Source organism: Tyto alba, unplaced genomic scaffold (genome assembly GCF_018691265.1).
Source record: "Tyto alba isolate M040663 unplaced genomic scaffold, T.alba_DEE_v4.0 Super-Scaffold_10, whole genome shotgun sequence".
In the NCBI taxonomy this organism is placed as follows: domain Eukaryota; kingdom Metazoa; phylum Chordata; class Aves; order Strigiformes; family Tytonidae; genus Tyto; species Tyto alba.
This window is the reverse complement of record NW_024881262.1, coordinates 27,702,928-27,715,014: the sequence shown is the minus strand read 5'-3', so window position 1 is coordinate 27,715,014 and position 12,087 is coordinate 27,702,928. Positions and strand designations below refer to the sequence as shown.

At 41.4% G+C, this 12,087-nt stretch overlaps 1 protein-coding gene across 6 annotated transcripts in view; it reads right to left on the bottom strand.

Annotated features, from left to right (window-relative positions):
- MAP3K13 (mitogen-activated protein kinase kinase kinase 13) overlaps window positions 1-12,087 on the bottom strand; it is a 79,901-nt gene that overhangs the window by 56,510 nt on the left and 11,304 nt on the right. Inside the window, exon 1 of one of the 6 annotated variants that reach the window (XM_042800839.1) lies at window positions 3,489-3,505. The exons of the other annotated variants lie outside the window; for them this stretch is intronic. The gene's annotated coding sequence lies outside the window, so the exon portion shown is untranslated. Of the gene's footprint in view, window positions 1-3,488; window positions 3,506-12,087 lie in introns of those variants that run through there. 6 annotated transcript variants of the gene reach the window in all.

Below are 12,087 nucleotides of genomic sequence, written 5' to 3'. Positions count from 1 at the left end.
GCGCCTGTACTGCATTTATTATAGTAAAAGCTAGAATAACGTCATTCAAGCTGATAGTGAAATTGGAAGAATTCAGTTGTTGCTGAGGTATTAGGCCTTTGTGCTAGCCCTTCTGCAGAGGAAACTGTGTTATAAGTATGGGAGCTCCAAGGCGTGATGCTCTAAGGGACTTGTCAAACATACAAGGGAATGGCTTTGCAAACTGGCCAGGTGAAAGGAGGCTCAGGATCTGGCCAGGACTTTCTGAGCCTCTTGCAAGCATACTCTTCTTGGGTTAGCTCATTTGGCTGCAAGTCCCCTCATTTTCTCAGGTTCCCTCTATCTGTATCCTGTCCAACTCTAATATCCAGCCTGGTTTGTTAGGAGGACTCATTCCCTCTAGGTTTTTCCAGCACCTTTGTGCCCATAGTGTCTGAGGTCTTCAGATGTATTAGGTGATATGACTAATACCTGTCAGCTGTTCATTGTTACCTTCTCTCCTCTCCTGAAGAGGAGTCATCAGTGAAGTGCTTGTTCTACTTGATCTATTTTAGGAGCGTGGGCTTTTAGCACCCATGCAGCACTGTTTTAAGCTAAAGAAGTTGAACCAAAGAAGTAGACTATGCTCTTGCAGGGAAGATTGAGCATTTGCAACATCCCTTAGCTTCTGTAAATGTCTCTGACTAGGCTCAGAATCAAAGCTCTTCTCCATAAAATTTATCTTTACTCCCAGTGTGCCCAAGAAACAGAACTACTGCCCAGTTTTCACTCCAGGCTTCAGGTCACAGAGGACCCTGCAGATAAGATCCAGGCCTTGGACAGTATCTAACTGCTCTCCACAAAACCCAAGTCAGGTAGCATGGCTTACAGCATCAGTAGGTAATACACTGCAACACTGTGTACCGGGTTGTAGGAATAAGGAGCTCCTACCCAATTACACCACCTTGTTATAGATTGCTGAAAACAGAAAAAAGTACAAATAACTGAGGCCAGATCTCTGGCCATCAGACTGGAGTGAAATCTTCCAACTCACAGGGAATATTACATATTATTTATACCAACACCTGCTTCCCATAAGGTATGGTTAAGGAAAAAACAAACTGGACACACAAAGGAAAAGATGGGCTGAAAGGGAGAGAAGCCAATGAAGGATAATTTCACTGTATTTCTTGCAGAAGCTGTATTAAAGTGCAAAGAAAAAAATCATCACGCTGTAGGAGGCTGAAAGACTTGAGATGAAGCAGTGAGGAGTCTCTGGCCCCATAAATGTTTAATTTGAGCAAAGCAGCACTTTCGTAGTAAGCATAGTTCTTCTGCTGAACTGCACACTTCTGCTTTGATTTCTAAACGACACAAAGTGAAAACATAAGTATAAAAATAAAATAGGAGAAAAAGAACAGGGAGATTTTTACACCTGGCACTACAGATGCAGCATGCACAAGCCAGCAACCTGCTCAGCTCTCTCCCTTCCCTACTGCACAATGCAGCAGCACAAGGGCTGCTTCAGAGCTCTGAAGCAGGCACCTCAATTTCACAGCTTTGACGGTTTGATACAGTTCTGGGGATAACATCACCTGAGAACAAGAGCTATTGCACTGCACCTTAGGAAACAACAAGTGCTGCAAATCTCTGATTAAAGGCTGTACGTTGTCTGCTAAGAAAACTGTGAAACTGTAGAACCAGAGAATGAAAATGCATGTGGAAATACTGAAGAAAATTAATTCAGAGACTGTGACCTTCCACAGACTGTCACCTGATAACCATTATCTGCTTCTTTCCCTTCTACCTTCAGAGGAGCCTATTTCTTTTCCCTATTTCTATCTTTCTCATCTCAAACTTAATTCTTTTTCCTGCTTCTATGTCCACTTGCTGAAATTCATACAACTACCTCTCTCTCCTCTGCCATCTCCACCAGCATATCTAATCTTCTTCCCGGTCTCAAATTCTAAAAAGAAATGTGGTTTCACTAAAATCAAAGGTTCAGTTAAACCCAGATTTCACCTCAGCAGCATAACTGCATTTTATTAGAATCACGTCGCTTATTCCAAGCCATCTATCCCCAAGCACGGAATGGACAAGCATGTAATAAGAGCAGGAAAGCTCTTTGCTTAGCTTTCCTCGCTCCTGATACGAGGGCCTCGTACAGCTGAACACACTGGCACGCTAGGAAGTGGCAAACAACACAATGCTACAGAGCCTACTGAAATCTGTCCAGCCTCTGGAAATCCTCCACACAACAAATGTAGGTCATCAGTGAGCATAGGTTTTCCCTTTTAAAAGTATGAATAGATTTAAAAACACATACGCTAATATTCTCACATTTTGCACTCACCCCAAGGTTTGGAGTATATTTTAGACAGCGACCATGAGTTTCAGAAACAGTGCCAACAAGTAGCCTTCTTCTCTCCTGAGGTAGTGAAAAAAAAATTGAAGAAGAAACAGAACCACATCACAGCCTCAATTAACCTACAAGTACACAATTAAATGTTGCAAGTACACCCACATCACTACAATTAGCTGCTGGCAACCAACTTGCAAAGCCAAGAGGGCACCTTCGGGTCTTCTATATACACCTTACATAGGAAGGTATCACCACTGATAAAGCAGGACCTCAGTTTTCACTGCTGGCTGCTTTGAATTCTCAGCTTCCCAAAGACTGATGTCACATGTACATGTCATTTCTCCTTGCAAAATGATGACCTTTGCAGGCCTCTGGAGAAAGAAGTCAAATCCAGTACTAAAAAGATACAGATGACAACCAAAGTGCTGGGATGCCATGCTACTCATATGACAAAACACTAAATATTTACACTGACACATTATGATATGATTCTACTGCAACTGCAATCTCCTGTGACACAATCATGCTATTTCTTCTCATAAGAAACTCTCTCTTGCTCTGAATGGTACTGAGTAAGTGAAACAGTTGTCCCATTTCTTATCAAACACTGGTTGATGACCTTGCCCTCATACAGAGGCTGCAGAAGGGAGAACACTCCAAGGAAGCAGTCCATGCACAGACTCACAAAACACCTCCAGGAGTCTCAGCCTTAGTCATACTTTGTGACATTCAACTATCGGGAGGATCCTTCCTTACCAGGTTCAAGGTGACCATGGTTACTTCCCAGATCAGGACCCTCTGTCTCAGAAAGCACAGACACATGAAGTAGTTTGAGCCATAGCTATGCAAAACCTTCTACAGTGTTCCTTGGGCAACCAGTGAAGCTAACAGCCACCACCTGAGCTATATTTTATACTTTATTTCTCACTGAAGGGCCAAAAGGAAGCCTCCCTACATCTCCAGCTGACAATAGCAGCAGTAGCTCCATTCTTCCAAGACAGAAGCGGCTGTAAATATTGGCTGAAAACATTTATTCCTGCTGGGAACTAATAACTATCTTTAATTGTTGGGAGCAGTTGGGGGCCAGGGGAATCTCTCTTGCGCCAAACAGCAAACAAAGAAAACAAACACAAAAATTATTGCACTTTGCATATACCACAATACCTACCATGGCCTTGAAGGGGCCACTGTGCTTGTGTTGAGGCTGGAGAAAATAAGCTGAAAGGGAAAAAATATTTTAGAACAGCTATACTCAACTATTAAAGTTACTTAAAGGACAGATCACCTTTTCAGTCATTTTGCTTTTATGTCGCAGGTTCAAGGGTGAGGAAATACCACATAAGGGTACGTGACCAAAACACGAGAGGTGAATTGCAGACCTGCACATGGACAGTGATCCTAGTCAAGATTTTTCTAACAGTTTAACAACACTGATAAAGTTCACTCCAAAAATGCAGTCCCAGCTTGCTAGAAATGTATTTCTGAGTGTAGTTAACAAAATACACACCATGAACAGAAAATACAGTTTAAACAATGCTCTGTGTGTGTGTGAAGTTCTGACACATTAATATAGACTGTCAGACATTTTTCCCAATCTTCTTCAACCAGAAAGCATTTGGGAGTTCATTTAGGTTTGTCATAAGAAATTCTTCACACAAGCTGAAGCTTTTATTTATCAATTTAATTTACCAATATAAAAAATAATTTATCTACATAAAGCAATTTTGGAAAAAAAAAATAAAACAAAACAAATCCAAACTATTAAAGTTCTATTGTGGGACATTTTTTCTACTCCTACCAGGTATCTGTGTAAGCTGGGCTGCAACTGGAAGGTCAAAGCTACATGCTGACATGGATTTGCTGACTGTCCCCAGGAAGGCCAATAAAGAAGCAACCAGAAAGAAGGCCAAAAGATGTCTCGGTACGTCTTGTGAAGACTACACCGAGGTTTCCACAGGAGGAGATTTCTGGCTGGGATATAAACACAAAATAATCCCTGAGAAATTGTGATGTTCATCTGCTGGAGAACTGCTAGCCATTATATAGGAAGATGACAAGCTGAATTTCTAACCTGGTAAACTTTAAAGCTAGAGATGGAGAGCAATATCAGGTGGCCTTTGATATCAAGGTCTTTGCTATTGCAGCTTCAGTACATATTCTCTTGCTCTAGGCAAACACTTGATGTCACAAGATTCCCAGAAAGACCAAATTCTAGGCGAGAGATTGAACGAAGCTCAGGAAACATTTTCTCTCAGAAAACATCTTGAAAACATGAAGCAATCAAAATGATACAGCTTTGTTCTGCCAAGCGCCCAAGGTAACAGAGGTAATCAAGATAAAGGCACAAAATAAGACTTTGACTGTAGATGGTTAGTGGCTAGTTGGCCTTTGTGAATATAATCATCTGAGATGACATGAAGGACAATTTTCTTCAGCACATTAGAAAAGCTTGCTGAGAAGGAAAGAACACTTGATGCTTACTTTTGCCTCCCCTTTGGGTTTGCCTTCTATCTTCTTCTGTGTTAAGAAACAGGTTGATCAAACTTCTTCCTTTCCACATGCTTCATTGGGAAGCATTACAGAAACAGCCCCACTGCTCTGAGTAGTTCAAGAGCAATGTGTTGGTACAGATAATGAATCTCAGCTACACAGGAGGACACATATTTTAATCCGAGAATCACAGAAACTAACCTTAATGCTGAAAAATGTAGAACCAGGGAGAGCGAGAGAGGGGACTGTATTTTTACCCAAGTGTGAGAAGAGTTTCTCTTGCTCCAGACAGATCACCAGTTCAGAATGAAGAAACACAGGCAGTGCAAGTCTGTTCCCTAGGCCCTGTAATAGCTACTGCAAGCCTAAATACATGGGTGCATCTTCTTGTTCTGGTAAGAGCATGACACAGAACATCCCTACAGCGGGCTAAGGGTAGGACAGAACAAGCAAACGAGTTGCTCGGGACTATTACATTCAAAACCCATTTGTCAGAGGGAATCACTGAATGATGGGATGAGGCACGGTGGTTTCTGAAGACGGCAGCTGGGATCCTCATCCCTCTTTGCACAGATTCTGACACATCAACAGTCTGCGCTGGTGAGAGACAAGAGTTAGCCATGAAGGTATTGCTACTGTTTACCCATGAAGTTATACCAGGATTCAGTCGTTTTTTCAAATTCATAACTTCAAATACCAGACACGCCACTGATGGGAGAATAAAGATAGACCACTATCAGAAATCATTCCTGAAGATGAATGCTCAAGGACAGTGCTGAGTTCCTTGTAAAGAAGAGTTGAGCAGACTATCTTTTCCTTTAGTGAAGAGCCCCATCATTTCTTCTAACATTTTGTCTATTGATTGTTGGCTTGGACAAGAATGCTGACAGCCAAAAACATAAAGGTCACTAGTTGTGGCTACTGAGCAAACAGCCTTCACATGTGCAGCTGCATGGGGGGCTGTTGTCTGATACCTGGCCTTCTACATTACACCCTTCCATTCCTTCCAGTTGTCTTGTTATACTTGCATTTCAAAAAGAGACTAGAAATTCTCCTTACTAACTCCCAGGACGTCACTACCCGTTGTTGCAAAGAGAAAGTTAAAGATACCTCTCACAAAAGCTCACCTTTCAAGCTCCTGGTCCTTGAATATGCTGCTCAGAAATTCTACTTCTATTGCAGTATCGTAATCAAGTACCTCAAGACATGGCAGGAAAAAAATATACTACTTAGGAAAAGGAAGCGAGACAGGTACATTGAGAAGTACTTGATGTCACTCCTCCAAATATTTAAGTGTCAGCAAGACAGTGAAAGGTGTTTACTAGAGTTTCTTAGTTGCTGTGCCTTCCCTGCTCCCAGCATCAAGGGATACAAAGCCATAGGACCAAGGCAGGTCTCCTCTGCAGCCAGTGTAGTGTGATTTGGTGGTACTAGGTTGGAGAAAAATCACTCGTAATGGCTCAAGCATCAGGCCTGATAACAGAAAAGAAGCCTTTCTTGACAAACATTCAGGTCAAAGAAAATCACTAATTCCTTTGACCTGTACATCTTACTGCAAACATTCAGACAGTTTGTAGGGGTTTTTTTGTTTTGTTTTGTTTTGTGGTTTTGTTTTGGTTTTGTTTTTTTTTTTTTTGTTTTGTTTTTTTTTAAAGCATTGATAAGAGTGAAAATCATTCCTAATCCATTGTCATGCTTTGGCAACATTAGCCTATTTTCTGGTTTCACTGGTACTCACCTTTCTTCCATTCTAACTTCTGCTACATATGTGTACTCTCCCCTCTCACCAGCAAGAGTGAAAGCTGATACTTCCCTCACCCTTTTTTCCCCTCTCTTGTTGAAACCTTATTTCCACTGCTCTAATAGTTCTTGACTTAACTGGGACAAGGAAAATTATTCTGGGCTTTTCTGTCCTAGCAGTTAGGCTATTCTGTATTAGCCATACAGAGTAAAGAAAAATCATACTTAAGCCCCAGGCAACCATTCTAACACTCCCTTAAACTCATGGTTTAATAAAATTGTCCATTTTTACTGGACATGTCTATAGCCATATATATATATGTACTTTCTTTTTGCATAAAAATCCTTCAGTGTTAATAAAATTCAGTAAAGTCTCTTCACTGCTATACATAGCAAAGTTCATTTAACAGCATTCATTCCAAAAGGTCCCAATAAGCCAAATTTCTATCCAACATTAAAACACAGCTATTTTTTAGGCAAGATTTTTTTTCCCATCTTTTCAGGCAATATGCACAAGCATTTATAATACTTAAGAACAGAAGTCCTAGTAAATATTACACACTAACAAAATGTAGAATCGGATCTACTAGTTCAGGCGTGCAACTGAAAGACCTGACATTCAAAAGCTGGCTACACTGCTGCTCCCTCAACTTGTTTTAGTCTAGGTTACCACAGCTCCCCAAAAATGGAGGGGAGGAATTTTTGAGTAGGCAGGGTATACTCTTCTCAAACTCTGACTTAACTTTGTATCATCCAATGCTCAATATCACTGAATGGACATTAACCTTTTTTTTTTTTGAGGTATGAAAAGTGTTTCTCTACAACCCTATTTTTCACAGCCATGTAATTAAGAATTTGGTTCGACTCATCTATACCAGTAGCAGTTTTCAAACTGCAACATGTGTACCTCTGAAGATATGAGCTCTTTTCAGAGTAAACCAAAATGAAAAACTGCAGTGGCATACATCCTAACTTCATTATAGAGCCTTGCCATTTCCTGGTGCAGAAACAACAAAGTGAAGCATTCTTTTATATACTGTGAGAAAGCAAACCCCTTGCATTTTTCAGATGGCACTTCCCATAAACTGCCAATTGTTTTAACTGCAAGAGACCACATGCTAGATAAATGTATTACTACTTTCTACCAGAAGAAAAGTGCATCCAGAATAGCCTGTCCTTTGAGTCACAGTACCTAAATTTTGAAACTCTTTTCTCAGGCAAAAGCAGCACTGGTTTCAATTTCCTGGAATCTATACCCGAAACAACCAAGCACAATTTGAGTTCACCACGAAGTTACGCTGTTCAGGTTCTCAGTGCAAAATACTGCCCCAACCACAAGCAAGGAATTAAGCACCAGCTTATTCTGCTGCCTCCTCTGTAACCATACTAATGCTGGAAACGGATCACTGGCTGGAGGCTGGTATCAGTGCAGGGCTGAACAAATAAAGATACCAATATGATCACTTTGTAGATAAGTCAGCCAGTGCAAGCACAGCTGTCTAGAAAATATACAGTGGAGAAGTATGAATGTACCAAAGCGTAAATAGGAATTCTATTAGACTTGAAATTACACAGACTGGGAATATACAATCCTCTGCTACTGCTGCAACTTTTTGTCCAGCAAACATTAAGTTTTCCCCTTCTTAACTGCCATCTCAGGAGAAAACACAACCAATTTCAAAGCACAGAGCTCAGTTCTTCAAATACAACAGAAAAATGCAAAGCAGCAGCACACACACACACTATCAGTTTTCTGGTGGTTAACTATGCACACTCAGTTTTCGCTTCATAAATTACAGCTACAACCGACAATGCAAATGCACAATGCATGTGATGCCATCTGCACGTCCCTCAACTCCCCCACCATCTGCACAAAACCAGAACACTTTTAGGTACCTGCCAGCAGCAGGCTTCGGTCTGCATGCAGACCCCTGTCATGAAGTAATGAAATAGTCCCCAGCAACATGAGCTGTCATGCTCACCATCTCCTCTACAAGACCCCTCTGAGAGAACTAATTCGCAGCCCCTACAGCAATAAAGACCAGGTCAGCACAACTTAAACACAGAGAAGGACTGTCAGCTGAAGCTCTCCCCAACTTCCCTTGCCATTAGTAAATATACAGTAAAACACACTGGTACATCCATTGTTGGATGAGCAAGTGGGTGCAGGTTTGGGCTTTTTTTTTTTTTTTTAATCTCAGCAGTACTGTGTCTAATAGTGTTTACAGGAGAAATCACAAAGAATTATGATCCATTCACAACAAAGGTATCTACACAGTGTTAAAGTTTAAAACCCTCCAGTTCACTGAAAGCCTTTTTTTGATCCATGTATCACTGGCAGGGGTGTGCCCAAGACCTCAGTGCTCCTGATTTCAGCCAGCCCTGTTGAGATTTGGCACAGCTGATTTTCTGGCAGCGCAAGCATATTCCAGGTGAAGTGCTGTACAAAGCTCACCATAAGGTGTATGGCACCCACTCAGAGCCACTACCTCAGAACATCTCTGGCAGCGCGCTTCAAAGGTAGGACCAAAAACTTGAAACCAAGTAACATGTTGGTAGATGAATTAGCAGCTGAAATTGCCTGCACTTGCCTTCACAGGCTGTGACTTTAATTGGAGCACACTGGAGTGCTTTAATAATTTTAGAAAGACCAATATCGACTTCATTTATTTTTACAAAGCCTTTCTCTGCCCTCATCTTCACTGACTACACATGTCAGAGAAAGGTCAAAATAGCTTAATTTTCTTCTGTACTGGACAAAAAGGCACGAAAAACAGCCAGTAAATTTAGTTTGTTTCATTTTCACTGTGGCTTAAGGAAAAACAGAAGTAGTTTATTATCATCAAATTGACTCCAGCATAACCTGGCTGCTTTTATCAAGGTTGTGTAAATTAAAGATATAAAACCAGAGCTCCACTTTCATTCAGATTAAAAAGATACATCAAATCAAAGACAGCATTTAGATTTCAGGGAAAAATAAATTGTGGTAACAGACATCAGAACATAAGAGTTGAGCACCTTTCTAAACACAGCTATTTCAAAATAACAGATAATGCAACACTCATGCACCACAGAATGGAGACCAAGTGCTAAATGAACTAAGTAAAAGTTCACCATGAACCTTATCAGTAATATTAAAGTTCTCCTTTACCTGGGAGCACTGAGCAAACATTATTTTAATAGAAACATAATTCAGTTTCAAGATCGCATGTGCAAAGTGCTTGAGAAACAATGTCTTCTTATTTGATAAGGCAACATACAGAGAAGTAATGCTGCCTGGCAAATTTACAATGAACCGAAAGCTACACCTCTTTCATACTAATCAGTATCTAACCATTACACATGATCACAATGTAATCAAACATTTTTTTAAATACATCCACACAATTTTTAAATGTAGGAAAAATATATCCTACAAATAGAATTGTTTTACTCTGGAAGCCAGAAAAAAAATCACAGGAATCTGAAGCAATACCTCCTTTTCTCCTCCAATGTGATTAAAGGTTTTTAGTTTATTCCCTTAACTAAATGACAGCTTAAAGTGCTCTGCTTAGCAAAAATTATTTTCTTAATAGCAGATCTTAATAGAAGAAAAGTGCGCAGTGGCTTTCAGTCTAGACACTTATTCTCTAACAAAAGTGAGCTGCAGACTCCTCCTGGCACAGTGAGGCCCCAGATCAGGAATTCCTGAAGTTTTGTTCATGGAAAGTTAATTCCAGTGCAGTTGCTGTATAGAACAGCTCTAAGAACAGGAAGCCTCAGGCTGATGTTGATAGTACAGCCTCCTTTGCCAATAAGTGAAACCTATCAGTCCCCAGTGGTAACATTTCACATCCAGTTGAAGCAAAACAAATGGTTCCCAGCACAGCAAATGAAACATCCAAAAAAGCCGACGTACATCTAGCAACCAAGCTGTCAAATCCACCACTGTAACACTGACAACAGCTATAAATTCCATGTGGGGATGAATCTGATGGATCTTCCTCTAGGAAACTTGGCATGTCTCAGGCGGCTTACACTACTTGTACCACAACTGAGTTGCATCTATTGTGCTTTCAGCTTAAAACATTAAATCCTCAAGATCTCCAGAAAAAAAGAGATAACACTATGATTAATTGGACTTCTTTAAGCATATCTAGAGACGGCTGGAAGAGTTCCCCTTGGCAGAAGGGGATAAGCAATGCCCTGAAGACCATATCAGTAAAAGCAAAGGAGTATCTAAAAGTTTATGCATTTCTCCACAGCTCTCATCTCCAGTGGCCCAGACAGCTCACCCAAAATGGTCTCAGCCATCTAGCACTGGTAACATTCTGTCTCCTTTTAGAGAAAGTAAGGATGGAAACTGGTTCTGTTTGGGCAGCATCATCTAGTTTGTGAGTCTTCATCCAAGGTTCAAACTGTCCATATTTAGTCAACATTGAGGTTAAATTGGTGGCAAATTTTTCTCCCAATGAGATAAGAATTTAATCCAGAAACACCGAGGCATTTTCAAATCCCACAAGGCCACAAGTGATGACATATCAGGGACAGACAGACAAGGGAGAGAAGCTAGCAGGGACCCCTATGCCTATCCAAGGTCTTACACTTAGGACAGAAGGCTGCTACAGTTTAATCCACATGAAAGAGACACAAATCCAGAGCCTCAGCAAAACCCAGCAGTTCTCCAATACCTGAATGCATGCACACTGGAAGCCAGTGTTAATGGTACATGGGTGGGCTGGTGGATAACATGCCCTGTTCTCTCCCTGGTAGAGTTAGGGAGCACAAACACTTGACATGCCCTGTCCCTCCACGTAAGCTGCAAATCTTCTCTTCAAGGAGATGGCAATCTATCATCATTACTCAGCCACCCTTTGGCTGCAGCAGCTGCCAGAGTAGCACAGCTCACAGACCTCCCGTCCCAAAGCCCTGTCTGCAGCATCCAGCTGTCCTCAAAGGCAGTCAAGCAGGAATGAACTGCTGAAACCTCCTGCTCTAGCAGTGGCTCTGAACACAGTGTGCTCTGGGGCTCCCACGGGAGGCCAGAGATGCTCTTCCTCCAGTGCCCTGTCCTACAGGAGGGATGCGATCAGCACAGGCACCAGATCCAGCTTGCAGGCCATCTGGCAAACCACGATGCTGCCTCTGATCAAGAGGAGGCTTTGAGCCAAGAATCAGTACCAACTGTTTTACTGGAAACATCTCCAAATATTTTCCAGCTACCGTTGAAAATATCTCCTCTAACAAGGCAGGAACAGCTACTAGCTCCAGTGGAGGTGTCTCTCTACAACTGCACACCGTGAGAAGACCCTGGGCTAACAAAATCTGCTGGCGTTGCGATAGCAACTAAGAAATTAGCAAGTCAACAACAAGCAAGAAATAGAAGTAGTCAGAGCAGACAGTATCAGGAATACCAGCACTGCCTGATATTTACTTAATGATTCATACAGAGGAGGAGCCATCCATTTAGGCTTACTGACCAGTATGTCAACAGGTAATAGAAGAGCTTATGAAATCACTGGGAGCTCAGCTTTTCCTGACCTCAGAGAACAAAGAAA